The sequence below is a fragment of the Terrapene carolina genome, unplaced genomic scaffold, assembly GCF_002925995.2.
Source record: "Terrapene carolina triunguis isolate 2854851 unplaced genomic scaffold, T_m_triunguis-2.0 Scaffold69, whole genome shotgun sequence".
In the NCBI taxonomy this organism is placed as follows: domain Eukaryota; kingdom Metazoa; phylum Chordata; order Testudines; family Emydidae; genus Terrapene; species Terrapene triunguis.
In genome coordinates this window covers 48,399,369-48,413,123 of record NW_020664420.1, presented here as the reverse complement: position 1 = coordinate 48,413,123, position 13,755 = coordinate 48,399,369, and the positions used below count along the sequence as shown (strand labels likewise).

At 39.7% G+C, this 13,755-nt stretch overlaps 1 protein-coding gene across 7 annotated transcripts in view; it reads left to right on the top strand.

Moving 5' to 3' along the window:
• Positions 1 to 1,080: 1,080 nt before the first annotated feature.
• The window catches only part of MEF2C (myocyte enhancer factor 2C), a 152,375-nt gene continuing 139,700 nt past the window's right edge, over positions 1,081 to 13,755 (top strand). For 6 of the 7 annotated variants that reach the window (XM_024206894.2, XM_024206892.2, XM_024206885.3 and 3 more), the window contains exon 1: positions 1,081 to 1,251. The gene's annotated coding sequence lies outside the window, so the exon portion shown is untranslated. The remainder of the gene's footprint in view (positions 1,252 to 13,755) is intronic. The other variant, XM_024206893.2, reaches the window with a different exon arrangement.

The window sequence follows — 13,755 nt, the reverse complement described above, 5'->3', positions numbered from 1 at the left end:
AACAGGGACTTGTTTATTTTACAAAAAGCTCCTGACCCAGACTTTTGCTCATCACCCCTTTATTTTGCCCCTTTTAAATGGCAATACTGTAAAACAGATATTTTGGCAATTTTCTTTATATTTGTTTAAGTGCTTTACATAATTTTTCAAGCGGAAGCTGCATACCTAGGTATACGACTGCTACTGCCGTTAAACCTATGTTGACAACTTTTTAAAACTCTGTGATAGGCATATTAATGTAAATTACCTCTTTCTATTTCATTCTCCAAAAGCCATCTCGGGTGGGGAAGGGGCGGGGGGGGGGGAGAAGAAGAAGAGAAAAAAAGTAAAGGATGCATATAAATAAGGAATACCCTTACCATAATCCAATAAGAACAAGACTGCCAAATTTAGAATGCTTCAAAATCTAATGGCTTTCCATGTATATTAGCTACCATTTTAAAAGTCATTGGTTCCTAGATTCTCAAAGCATAAGTGTTATGAACATGTAATTTTGACATCCAGTCTCTCAACACTACATGCTTTCTAATTTTGGGAGTGAGATTAATACCTCCTATTTGAGAAGTTTTAGCCGTCTAATATTTCTTTGGATAAAAAAGCACAATGAGTTAGTGAAAAGAAAAGGCAATCAACTTTAATACTTAACACAGTTTAATAGCCTGAATTGAAATATATGTGTGCTGTATTTCCATTTAAAAAGTTTCCTTCCAGCCACAATTAATGGAACAAAAACTTGTCTTGTTCTGAGATTATTCTTGGAAATGTAATTTTAACGTCTATGTAAAAGAGGAAACTTCTTTGCCATATGAAAGCAATTTCATTTTTTCCTCAAAGGAGTGATTTTTGGATGAAATGACTGATTTTGATATTTTCCATTTGAACTTGCAGCATACTTTGGGGGGACAGTAATTCTGTGTTCTTTTGCCAGTGCTGACAAAGGTCTGGTTGTCAGTGATACCTTTAACAGCTAAATTTACTCTAGAGTGACAGGAGCAGGTGCACCTAGGCCTGCCAGACACTTGTGCACAGGGATCACGCATCTTACAGGTCAACAACTAAAAGGGAAAAAGCTTCTGTCTTCATAGTAGAGGGTGAGTGAGGCAAACACAACCCAAACTGGGGGGTTTCTCTTCAAAGCCAGCTGGTCTGGCTTTATTCTACAGGAATTTTTTTACCTGTCAGTTTGGTCAACGAAGCCCTCAGCAGGTGCTGACGGGTGCAACTTCCTGGAGAAGCAGAAGAAGGGCACTGGTGAGTTTTAATAGACAAAACAATGAAAAAATAATTTAAGTCTTTAAAGCTGATCTGCTCTCTACAAAGAGCTAATACCTATCCTCCAGAATCATAGCTCAGACTTTAAATTTTTTTTGATTGAAAATAGATAAGCTCTGTAGCATGCTTCACACTCTGTTTCATGTGGTACTTTACTGTAATTTCTTTGTCCAGGAAAGGTTTCTTGAAAGTAAAGATTTAGTTGATTTCTTTTAAGCTGTTTCTTTTAAATCTGAATGCAAAGGACCTTTAGGATTACATACAGAACTACTTAGGAGCATTCTCAGCCAGCAAACATGGCTGTTCATACTCTTTTCTCTAAATGCAAATTGTTTCTTAACAAATCATTACCCTTTTCATTTCTAATGAGATAGCATGGTTTTTGTTTGTAGAAGTCTCTCTGTATTAGTAGCTTAATTTGACATTCAAATACCTTAAAAACTCCATATGAACACCAAGATGGGTTAACTATACAATAAAAAGAGAGTGAATTAAAAAAACTTGAAATAATTTTAAAAAATAGTTTACATTCAAAGGGTAACCATATGAAACAGTTGTTGATTTCATTGGAGTAAGAAGTCAGATCATGAAACAAAGACTTTGTGGAAGTATTTTCTTTGCACAGTGCTTTTTAAATTTACAGTTAGTTTGCACAATGTTTAGATTTATGACACCACAAACTGAGTGTTATGTGTGGGGCGACAGGGAAGGGGACTAGGAGGAAAGGGGATGTAATAGGGATATTTTTCGACGACAATAAGATTTTAATTAGTGTGAAAACATGGGGGAAATGAGCCCACACGTTAAAACATTTTGTAAATGTTTTTATTATGAATTTCTATTTCAAGAACTCATCCTTTTAACTTTGCTTCACAGCAATTCTTACAAACTATTGTATTAAATGGAAAACATTTATTTTAAGAAGTAAGCAAATAGAAAACTTGAAGATGAAGATTATACATAGTGAACATACGAAACCATTTAAACAACCAAATTTCATATTCACAAGTCACATGCACATAAAAGGCACAAAAGTAAAACAAAAGCACGGGGGCATGCTTAAATAAAAAAATATATAACTTCTACATTGGAAATTACTTGAGTGTGAAAATATGAATGATTTACCAGGGCAGGGGAGCTGAAGCTGGGATGGAACACTAAAATTTAAAGATTCCACATTAGTGAATTTCCTCAGACACAAAGCCTGATCCTGAACTGTTAAACTCAATGAGAGTTTTGATCCAAATGGAGCTGGATCAGGCCCTTAATCTTTGTCTGTCTTGTTCATTTTGGAACACAAGAAGGGTACAGCATAGCCAATGCAACTTTATGGACCATGCTGTGTTAAAACCAATTAATTTTTATTATGACAAGAATATTCTGTGGTTTGTTAGATGGACACAGAAGGGCTGTAGAATGTACAATACTTATTTAAAAATAATTAGTAACACCATAAATGTAAATAATATCTTTTTCCAAATCAATATTAATTTGAAACAACTGGCTGAATACCAAAGCTCCGGGGTTCCTCTGAAATAAGAATAAATCTGTAGAGCATTGCTTTTTCATATACCATATTTTTAAAATACAGAAATCTCACTATCAAATGCCTTATACATCCATTAAATCCCAGTACTGTTACTTTCGTTACATATATTTACCTTTCTATAATTTAATTCCTAGAGTAAATCTGAAATAAGTACATATTATATTAGCTAAGTACTGTGCACAACCTTTGGTTTAAAACTTATTTTGATAGGCTATCATTTCCTCAGTACTGCACTGTATTGATCCTAGAGCCCTGGTAACAGCAATTAATGTGACTAAATCCTAGATAATTTCATTAGACTCATAACATAGTTTAATAGAGTTGGTCTGTTCCTCAATTCATTTCAAAAAATCTTTTAATTAGTCTCTTTTGTTAAATACAATTTCACTAGAGAACAGTTCGCTTTTTGGAATGATGATTAGGCTGTACACGATGCAAAGTAGAGATTTCAGATTAGATACAATTCATACAATCAAATTCAGGATAATTAATTATCCTTTTTTGGTCATTGTGCTTGTAATTTCTCTGATCAACAAATTTAATCACAGTTACAATACTAAATGAAATTCTGAAATATTTCTATTAAATGTAATTTGGTGATTAAATGCTGGGTGATAAAAATCCTGTTCTCATTAAAGTCAATAAAAGTTTTTCTATTGTCTTCAAAGGAACAGAATCAGGCCCTGCCATCTGGAATATTGAATACATCCATTTATTACTGCCCCAACTATTTCTTAAGAACTACGAAACCAACACTCACCTCGACCTGAGTTATTTACTTTGTAAAATATTGTTGCTTATTCTGCAGCTATTTTTTAAAATCTTTCTACAAACTACAAACTAGTTCAGCTTTCAACCATATGTTTGTCTTTTCCAATAAATCCAAAACTTTAGTGTCAGGAAGACAATTATATTAGTTATTCCATAGTGCGTGTAAATATAAATGTGTTCTAACCACAAAGCTTTGGCAAAAAGTACAACAGAGCTTTTCAAATCAGAACTGGATGGTATTTTGTGCCTTGTTCTCCTCTCATTTGAATGAATGTAAATCAGAAGTCCACTGAAGTTAATGGAATTATACTGGTCTAAAACTGGTGCAAGTGAAAAAAGAATTAAACCCAGTAGCTTTATATTTTGTCTAATTGGCTTTTTTATTAATGAACATTTAACTTATCCACATGTAAAATTTCAATGATCTCTGAAATAATACATTTACAAAGCATTTTTTCTTTATATAGTGAAAAACTACCTTCTTAGCCCCCTAAATGGATAATAAAATGTTTTCTATGTAAACCTATAGAGCCCAATCCTCCAGTTTTTTCTGAATAAAAATTCCCACTAAGTTAATAGGACACTGGACCAAATCCTGCTCCTCTACTTAAAGCTGCAGTAAAAGAGCTTTACCCATAGGGATATATGGATGTTAAAGGGTGGTGGAGTACGGAATTCTCCTGCCTGTTAGTCTGTTGGCTGCACATGGAGCAGCTGCTTCGTTTGGGTGCTTCTACTCCAGGACTAGAGTAGTGGCTATGGACTACTGTGCAACAGAAGACACACTGACCATGCCCCTACTCTCCCCTGACCTGCCCACAATTTCCTGATGCAATCCCATCACAAAGCTGCCATAGTGCTTGGCTCCACTGTGCACAATGGGACACTAGAGCCCCCTGGGTGACCTCTCTGCTGCCTGCCCCGTCCCCTGAGCTGAAATACAGCATTTCTGTTGTTCACTGGGTCCTCTTCTCCTGAATATATACTGCAAAATGCAATCCTTGTATACTAATATTCATTCCTAGAGAAGCAGCTAGCATGACGAGACCAATATCAAAAATTCCATTTATGATAAGACAAACAACAGAAACTTTTAGAAAAGAAAACACTTTCTAAAAAGTGCAATGTGCTCAATGTTTAAATCTAAAAGCAGCAGATTCTAAACTCAAGTTCAAGATATACAGGAAAGGATAAGTGCATATATTCAAAGGTGAGTATACAGTTGCAGTTCACTGGAATCACCCTAAGTAACTTTACAGATTGAATAAAACAGTCAATGGCCATTTTGTTCAGGCATACATAGATACAATCTTTCTCTATTTATACATATACAAGGTGTGCATATTGTGCAGTTGATATCTGAAGCTGACCCCAGCATTAATATTGTTGATATACTGTACTGTATGACAGCCTCTGCCAATGAAAAAAAAAATTCAACCAAGATGTCTAACAACTGATAAACAACAGGTTCAACAAAACAAACCTTTATGAATCTTTGCTCTCTCAAAAACTCAGTTCTTTCCCTCATTAATTCTTCTCTTTAAGTCCTTATTGACTGAAGAAAAAAGGCATTAAAGAATATGAAAATCATAAAAATGTCTAGCTTTATTATGTCTGTACTATTTGTTCTTTCTGCTTGATTCTATCAAGTGATGGCAGGACATTGTAATACTCAATATCCACATCCATCGTCAGCTCTTTCTCTAATAGCCATATACCTGTCCCAATTTGAAATCATTAGAGAAAATATTACCCATAGATGTTATATCCTTGAAAAAAGTCTAGTACTAGCAAACCAGTATCATCCAGTAATAATACTAAAAATCAAGAAAGAATCCACAAGTCATAGCAAAACCCTTGAGTATTAAAATAATCAACCAACCAGCCTTCAGTCCTTCCAGTGCTTCCAGTCTTCAGGAGGCTCCTGAATCTTTTGAAAGTTAGTAGTAGTATCAGGCCTGATCTTGCAGTCTCACTCAGACGAAACTTGTGTTCAGTTCAATGGGGAATTTTGCCTGAGTAAGGACTGCAATAGTATGTCCATCACTAATTCAATGTTTATTATATGTCCTTTGCATTCTATCTCAACCAGTTAATTATTTGGAACTCTACCATTACACTTTTGGTAACATTTTAGGGCCCAGTCCTGTGGTCCACATAGATGCATAACTCTCACCAAAGTCAGTGGTTGTTTTGTAATCTTTGCTGTGGAACACATGCAAGTTATAATAGGTGTGCATCCTGCTTAAGGCAAAGAGCCTCTTCCTACCTCTAGTGTGGCAATGACAAAAGAGCTCCCAAACCCCCAATTCTGTGAAGAGAAAACCTGGTCCTTAACCAAAACCCCTTTAATCCAGAAATACTCTTCACAAAATCCCTTCACCGAGTCAGGGCCTCTTCTCAATCTACCTTCAATCCAAACATGAATATCCAGTACCCAATCGGTCCTCCACATACAACCACAACCACCAAATCATACAGCTTCCTTCCACTCCAGTCTCTGTTCTCCATTCCTCACTCTTCCATCCCACTCATGGCTAAGAAGGTCAGCCAAGTGTCCCCAGAGATATTGAAGGACACGGGACTGGCAAGCCATTGCTCGCTCAACCTTTTGAAGATATTTAAAGGTAAAGCTGGAGCTTGGCTTGTTAGGGAGAGGGGAATCCCAGAGCTGAGGCATAAAACTCGTCCAGAGCTCATACTGTTTGGAGAATCATGATAAGTTTGAAGTTCATAATGAAACCCAAACTTTTGGGACCAGCTCTTTAGCTGATGTAACTCAGTATAGCTCTGTCAAAGTCAATGGTGCTACTCTGAGTTACACAAGCTAAGAATCTGACCTGTGATTATTATTATTATTTTATAGCACCCAAAAGGCTTCTAGATGTTTCACACAAGAAACAGAAAAACATGGCCCCTGCCCCAAAGAGCTTCTAACCTACATTTTAGAGGAGTCACGAGTTTGGGTGATTCATAGAGACAGAGGCAAGGAGGGAAAGTCTTACAGCAGTAATCATGTAGTTGTTACTCAGTTATGAACAATAATAAGCTTCTCCAAAATTTGAAGAGGCCTATTTTCAAATTCCAGTTTTGATGCAACCAGATTCTCACAGGACAACTTGTTCCCATGAGACTTCCACTATTTGAGATGGAAAATATCTTCCATGACTATCTGATCTCATGATATTTCCACCACTATGGATCTCATGAGAACAAATTGTGAATTTTGGAACAAAGAACTGAATCTGTTCTTGCCATAGCTTATACAACAGCCACAGTCCAGCTTCAGGTGCAAAAAAATTAACCTAAACCCATATCCAAACACAATCTCTTCCCTTGTAATCTCAATAAGTACAACTTTTAAAAGGGCCTCCACAAAAGAGTTATAATGAATGCCAGCACAGCAGAGGCCTCATGAACGTTTTAACATATGTTAGCATAAGTAGCATGAGCACAACATTTGAAAGTTGTGAAGCTGAATGTTGTGCTTATAGGGGTTACAGGCTCCTACTAACATATCCAACAGTTTTTTCAACTTTCAGAAGCCCTCTATAAAAAGACTAAGGAAATGTCCATATCCCCCCCAAAAAGTTATCATATTAACTATGATTATTAGTAGTATTGTGGTAGTGCCTGGAGGCTAGATCCACAAAGGGGACTAAGACTCAGCATTGCAGCACCTACATTTAGTTGCCACATCACACAATGGAATCCTAAGCCATGAGTTAGATATCCAGGCTCCCTATACAAAGCATAGGGAGAGTTAGGAGCCTAAGAAAGGGATTCAGAAAACCCAGCACATTAAGTAGGAAGCCATACAATCTAGCCAATAAGAAATACTGAGGAGAGGGATGGGGCCTAAACCTTCAAAGGGAGTTAGATGCTTAAGCCAGGTCAGCCCTTTCTCAAGAGAAAGGAGGATGGTGGTAGTGCTCTTTTCCCCAATAGCCCAGTGGTAACAGTACTCTAACCCTTGGGCTCCTGGGTAAAAGGGCATCACCACCACCTCCTGCATTGTTTTGTGGAGGGCTTGATCCTATAGGTTTGTTCTCAGGCAGCCTCTGAGCACCTCTACCAGATTAGGCCCTGCCAACAAGATAGGTAAGGGAACACCTAGTTTGTGAATCCCACTGGGGCTTATGCATCAGCTGGGCAATGGGTGTCTTAAGTATCTTTGCACATGCCCACTGGCAGAATGTCAGACATCTAGGGGCCCTCTCACACCAGTCCAGTTCCTCCGTACCCTGTGTACACACTCAGTATATATGCAAGACACCATATTATACACCCTGTTTATAACCTGGTGAGCGTACACACCCTTCTAAAATAGCATTTCATTTACTCCAAATTTGATTCAAGCAAGTGGTGAGCAAATTGCAACAGATGCAAAGGGTCAGAGAAACATCCAAAAGTCTGGATGCTTATCTAAAATGTATCCTAAAGTTTGGTCTGGAAAACTCATGAGAACTGGGTTTCTCACAAAACCTCTGGTATTTTCTTTCTAGCTAGAAATACAGCAGCAGCAGCCTTTCTTGTGATACTTGGAATTTTCACTTGTAGCCAAAGCCAGGAAATATAATGGCCTTCAGAAATGAGGGAATAAGTTAACCAAGGTTTTTCTCACCTAAAATAAGTTCCATTTCTGTTTGAAATTTTGTTTGAGTTGTGGCTAAGGTCTACCCAAAACAATCCCCTGCATTTCTTGGCCCTCAGAAATTTCATGGACCTCATTGTCTCCAGAGTTGCGGAAGCTGCTCCTATCTGTAGTAGCTACAGAATGCTTCATTAGGCATTTTCTGGCCACCTCAGGCTACCTACTTCCCTAGTGTATCACCAGAAATGGCGATGAAGTGCTCAGAGTATCAAGGTATTAACAAGGAGATGCTATCAGTTGGTTTTCCACCAAAAAACTCTTGAGTGTGAAGACAGTCAAACCATGGCCAACAACTCCATTTCAGGAAAAGAGAAGAGATGCGTAGCCTGATGAATAACCAAACTTCCCAAAAAGAAATGAAGATCAAGGAGAAGGAAAAGGAGGGAGGAGGCTTCTGCCTCCTATACTGTAGCCAATCGCATGGGCTGCAGGAACCAAATGTGAGGAGTCATGTGGATCTGGAGCAGGATGATGTAGAGGGCAAGTTATTTTACATGAGAGTTCCTCCCCCTGTCAGCTGTGCAGCTGACTTCACAGGAGGCTGTTCTGCTGTTTAGCTCTCTTTGAGCCTTCTGAAGCAGCAAACTGAACTTTCTCCTGGAAAGGCCAACCTGCTGTGAAGAAGCTTTGTCCTTCTGGAATTGGCATGATCCAGAAAGCTAGTTATTCTCTGCTAGGTGAGGCCTACAGGTTATGAAAGACACTGAAAAATAAATATGACAATCATTTATAAGACAGACATTCTGCAAATAGGCTCTAAGCTATCTTCACACTCCCTGTATTCTGGGGCAGTCAGTAGTCTAGCTGGCCTAGAGCAGCCTCACTGCTCTAGTTTATGCTGTTTTTATGGCCCATAGAAAGCAGAAATAGCCAGAGCAGAGCACACACTGGCCACATCCCCTCTGACCTCTTGCAAACGCCCTTGCCAGTATGCTCCTTCCAGTCCCCAACATGCCATCTGCACCGGTGTCTAGGAGAAAGGGGCCAGTGCAGACATTTTATGCCAGATATATGACACCTTCCAATTGAAGTATTCTCCAGGGGCTGTCTCTGAGAGCTCTCCATAGCATGCAGGGGTCAGATCACAACAGAGTACAGGGCTGCCTCCTTTTCTTAGTTAAAAAAACAGAACACAATAGCATGAGTTAAGGGCAGAACGCCAGACTTAGGTCTGAATCTCCTGCCTCTTGTTAATTTGTAAGATGAAACAAATTATTTACAGGGAGAACATAATGTATGTAGGTGGGTTGTTGCTGTTTTTTTAAATCTATTTATAAAATGCACTACTTACTTGAGAGACTGAAATTGTTGATTACTACACTACATATATTTTGTTAAAACTCTTGTTATTTAATAATAAGTTCATTGTATTTCTGATGTTCACTTATCCAGGTAGATTTTAGCAGTCATGAAATTGACAGACAGATCACAGTGTATCATGGATTTATTCAATGCCAAATTTTTGCTTTAAAAATTGAATTATTTTTGAATTATATGAACACAAAAATAATCGGACTGGTGAATAATTTTTTCACTAATTCAAACGAACAAATCAGCTTTTAAAAAAATATTTTGAAATATATAGACCTTGTCCTGAGACATTAGTGACGTGTAAACAAATTGATTTCAAGTTTCTATTCTAGGCCCAGTTTTAATCTGCTTCTTTATCTTTTGCTAAAGAAAATCTATGCAACCTGAAATTTCATGTATTTATACTTTTATGTCACAGGAGATTTTTTGGTGGGAATTTAAGATTAACTACAGAACCTTTCTGAGTTATGTTTCTGACACAAAACTAGCAGATGTTTGCTTAAAGATTTTTGTTTAAAGCCTAGGATCTTCAAAACTGTTCATACATTTCTCCTCCATATAAAATTAGCATAGAGGCACAGATGTACATTTTTGGAGTCCATAAATCTTAAGGAATTATTTCGTGATTTTAGGTTACATTTTGCCCTCAGTTACTCCCATGTAAACTCAGTGACTTCAGTGGTTGCCCCCTTTCTAAAAACAGACATAATAAACATTATAATGGGTGCAAAGGATAATGTGGATATTTAAATATGGTAGGGAGAGAAAGGGTCTGGTACAGGAGATGGGGTCCCAGTGCTGGGAGAGCAGGGTTGGATGATCTTTGATGTAGGTATTATAAAAGTCTGAGCTGCCATTTTAGGGCCTGATCTAAAACCCACTGAAGTCAATGTAAAGACTCCAACTGATTTGAATGGGCTTTGAATCAGGTCCATGAGCCCAACAGAAGTCCATGAAGATTTTGTATGGATGGTACGTCAACTCTGCAGCTTTCACAGATGATAATTCATACAATGGCCGCAATTCAGCAAGGTATTAAAACACATGCCCCATTGAAGTCAATGGGACTACACACATGCTTAAAATAAGGAAATTAAGTGTCTTCCTGAATTGGGTCCATAGACAAAAATGTTTTCTAACATTACACCTATAAAAGATCACAACAGGTTTAAAAGCTTTCCTGATCTCTGGTTTGTAAACTCCATTAGTGGAACCACCCCTAGGATAGGAACCTTCTGAACAAAATATTAGAATCAAATACTATTTCACTGAACAACAAATATTGTTTTTTACATTTTATGATGATTTTAGCAAAGTCTAGGCTCTTTGTCAAAAGAAAACATTTATCTACAAATGTTTTCACATTTCACTGGTTTATTTATAAATACTCTTTGGGGGGGGGAACTTAAGGAAATTCCCAGACACCCCCCCCCAAAAGGTTAGGAAATATTTAAAGGGGGACAGCATCAACTTGGAGATCAGTTTCAGAACATTTTCTGCTATAACAATGTAACACCTAAGATTACTATAAATGAAAGAAGTTAGCAAAAAAAATCCTTCTTTTTTTCAGTTTGTTCACTTTGTTTGTTTGATGGCACTTTGTGTATAGACATTTTCATTGTTTTGCCTGTACAGTCAGTTAGTCTGTATCTTCCTTATTGCAAAGACCCTTGAAAACATCAATAAGGGAGCAGCAAAACCCATCTATGGGGGCAGGGGAGGACTTTTGAAAGTCTGGAAAATAAGAGATACACCACAAACAACCCTACCACTGCTCCCTCTCTCTATCCCATATACCTTAGACACACACACTTAATATATCTTTACATACATTTCTAAATGTGAGCTACATACCCCTGCTACAACAACCCATACAAATTACATTCTTACAACACAGGAACCACACACCTATAGTCAAATTCCCCTTCCCAGAATAAGCCATCCACCACATTATATCTAATACACACTAGCTACATCAAACAACTTTACCAACTGTCTTCCCCATCAACAATATAGTTTTCTATTACAAATTTACATATTTCCCTCAACCACTCATGACTATCTCCCATTCCATTACATGTGCTATATAGAGAACTATACTTATTCTTCCTCCCAATGTGGTCTAAGACATAAAACACTCACATGCAAATAGATTTCCACTATAAACCTATTTATACTGTGCAAATACTAGCTGTAGCAACCAAGGACAGAGAGGCAGACAAAAAATGTAAAGTGCTTGACAGGTTTAGCACGGGAGCCATATCTCTGTCACGTGGGTTCATGCACAGCTCAGCTCACTACGTAGTGGAGTCCGGAGCAGAGTTAAGGTTGCTGAGGGATTTTCAAGACTTTCACAGACGCAACCCTGAGTTAGAATTTCCTGTCATTCGCATCTCGCTCTCTGTTATTTTAAATAACAACAAAGTTGTAATAAAAGTTTGTTAGCCCAAATAATTGACGCAGCTCTACAATCACCAGCGTTGAGGGGGTTTTGGGGCGGGGTGGGAGGTCTCTGGGAATATTTCAGTAGCCAGTGAATTTGCCCACCTGAGTTATAATAAACTCCTGAAACAAGTGACTTCTAATGTAAATGCTGAGAAACTCCCGCAGCAAAAAAGGGGTGTTATCACATTTATTCTTCTGAGTTTGCACCTAGCAAACAATGCAAATATAATTCCACGAAGATTCAAGATACTGCCAAAAAAAGCACCCTTATCAGTCTGAATCCACTACCACAGCCAACCAGACCAGTATTCTGTTTTTAAAGCATATGTGTGCTTTAAAACCCCCCAAATCCTGCTCGTTTGCATTGAGCGCTGCAGCTGCTCTGCAAACAAAAAGAGAGATGGATCTCTGCCTTGGGCAGGACTCACCGGCTGCAGCAAACCTCTTTGCACGGTGAGATGTAAGTGGGTAGGTGGGATCCATGCTGGTATGTTTTAATAGCGCGTTTTAAAAATGCACTGCTTATTCCCCCGCCCCATCCAACTTTCCATATCATCCCCTTGCAGAAATAGCAGGGGACTTAGCTGCACTCCCTTGCCAGCAGCCCCTGCTGAGCCTGCTCCAGCAGAGGCGCACACGGCGCGTGCAGATGGGACTAGGTGAAGCGGCAGTAGAGGACCTGGGAGCGCTGATGGCTCCGCTGTGATGACAGCAAGGCAGGCAGCCCCCACGTGTTCCTGCTTCTTCCCCCCACCCCGCCCCCCAAAGCCCTGTGGGCTCCTGAGTCCAGACAGGCAAACAAGGGGCAGTGGCGGGGGGGAGCAAGGGGTGAGGAAGACTGGGCAGTGGTGCCTAGTCTGGCTGAGTGTCTGATACGCAGGGCATAAAGCGCACTGTGTGACTCTTGGGCATCCAGACTGTGTCCAGCATGTAAGTGCATTTCTGCTTTATTTTGGGGTTTGGTTCTCCTTAATACGCTTCTCCTCTGCCTCCTCTGGGCTTTTCTAGTCGGAGAGGGGCAGGGGAAGAAGTCATGGTTACTATGCTGTCCCAGAGCAAACAGATTCTGTAGCCCACTCCCACCCCGCCACTGTGAGTGACAAATCCCCCAGCCCCCAATTTCAGTACGCACACACGAAGCCAAGGCACTCTCCCTCCAGTGCGCGTGCACACACACGGCACCAGTCCCAGCCACAGTGCGCGCACACACGTGGCATTCTCACCTCCTTCCTAAAGCACACATCCGTAAAGCAGGGCTCGCCTCTACAGCGCACGCACGCGTGTCCCCCACATGGTGCACACGCCGCATCGCTCCCCTATTGCGCGCGCGAGCACACTCACACATCCCCGGCTCTCCACAAGCTATCCATTACACAGATGATGCTCTTTCACTCAGCTCAAAGGCACACACTGCGTAGGACCACCCCCCACTACCCACTTCTTCCACCTTCCTTCCACTCCAAACGCGTAGGTCACACTCCTTGTACTCCTCCCGCTTCCATCATGCCTTCCCCGGGCAAACCCAACACAACAGCACTCTCTCCCAACATCCAGAACACATTACCCCCCCCACACACACACACCGGGGCCATGCACCCGAAATCTGCCTCTCGCCTTCTAATGTGTGTATATGCACACACACACACACACACACACACTATCTTCCATGTTCACAGATGACACTTGCTGCCCTGTCTTCAGTGCGCACGCACATTTGTCCCTCTCTTCCCAATCCATGTCCATGAATGACATC